The sequence below is a fragment of the Mus musculus genome, chromosome 8 (assembly GCF_000001635.26).
Source record: "Mus musculus strain C57BL/6J chromosome 8, GRCm38.p6 C57BL/6J".
Taxonomy (NCBI): domain Eukaryota; kingdom Metazoa; phylum Chordata; class Mammalia; order Rodentia; family Muridae; genus Mus; species Mus musculus.
The window spans coordinates 67,628,430-67,629,792 of record NC_000074.6 but is presented as its reverse complement, the minus strand read 5'-3'; the positions used below and the strand labels follow the sequence as shown (position 1 = coordinate 67,629,792).

The 1,363-nt window shown below is 43.8% G+C and overlaps 1 pseudogene; it reads left to right on the top strand.

Annotated features, from left to right (window-relative positions):
- The first annotated feature begins 704 nt into the window (after positions 1-704).
- Gm44391 lies at positions 705-861 on the top strand (annotated as a pseudogene).
- Positions 862-1,363: the final 502 nt, after the last annotated feature.

Genomic DNA, 1,363 nt, shown 5'->3' with positions numbered 1-1,363 from the left:
TCAGGTGGAGTGGGCTGGCATGCTTTCCATCTGAGTCTTGCTTTGCCTCTTTCTGGGGTGTGTAGATGGTGCTCAAGATGGAACAGAAGTAGGATTCTGGGAGAATCCTTAAGAACCATCTAGTGATTGCCATATGCAGGGATCTATCCCATAATCAGCTTCCAAATGCTGACACCATTGCATACACTAGCAAGATTTTGCTGAAAGGACCCAGATATAGCTCTCTCTTGTGAGACTATGCCGGGGCCTAGCAAACACAGAAGTGGATGATCACAGTCAGCTATTGGATGGGTCACACGGCCCCTAATGGAGGAGCTAGAGAAATTACCCAAGGAGCTAAAGGGAACTGCAACCCTATAGGTGGAACAACAATATGAACTAACCAGTACCAGGGAGCTCTTGTCTTTAGCTGCATATGTATCAAAAGATGGCCTAGTGGTCATCACTGCAAAGAGAGGCCCATTGGACTTGCAAACTTTATATGCCCCAGTACAGGGGAATGCCAGGGCCAAAAAGGGGCAGTGGGTGGGTAGGGGATGGGGGGGTGGGTATGGGGGACCTTTGGGATAGCATTGAAAATGTAAACGAGGAAAATACCTAATTAAAAAAATAAAAAAAAAAAAGAACCATACACCACAGCCTCATTTCCCTGCTCAGTCACCACCTCTGATAAACACACCTTCCAGCATTATGAATTTATTTGTATTGCTTCTCGGCCTTTTGGCTAAGATCAAGTGTAGTATGAATTTATTTGTCAGCTAGGTTCTTCTTGATCAGGTATTTTTGGAAACTGGGGAGGGGGGCATGTTTTGCTGCCCCCAAATTGCAAGGTGAAGGATGACTACCTAATTTTGATCTATTAAAGTGGTTGATTTTGTTGACAGCAAACTCTGTCTGCTTGAATCCACAGGACTGCTATTCTGTCTGCTTCAGAAGCAGGGAGAATATGAGTCAGTTAACTGTCACCAGAGGTACCTAGACCACATCAGGTTTGTGACCACAACAAACTTGTTATGGTTTTAAAAACTAAGCCATTTTTATAAAAATTATAGAATTTTAAAATCCCATGCATGAATTGTTTTAAGAGAAAAAGAGGCTTTTCTAGCCCTAAATACTTTAGGTGAGCCTTACAACCTGCCTCAGAGCATACTTCATAATTCTGTGTCTCTGTCTCTCTTTCTCTCTCTCTCTCTCTCTCTCTCTCTCTCTGTCTCTTTCTCTGTCTCTCTGTCTGTCTGTCTGTCTGTATCTCTCTCTCTCTCTCTCTCTCTCTCTCTCTCTCTCTCTCTCTCTCTCTCTCTGTGTGTGTGTGTGTGTGTGTGTGTGTGTATGCTCACATGCACATGAATGACAGAGGTCAACC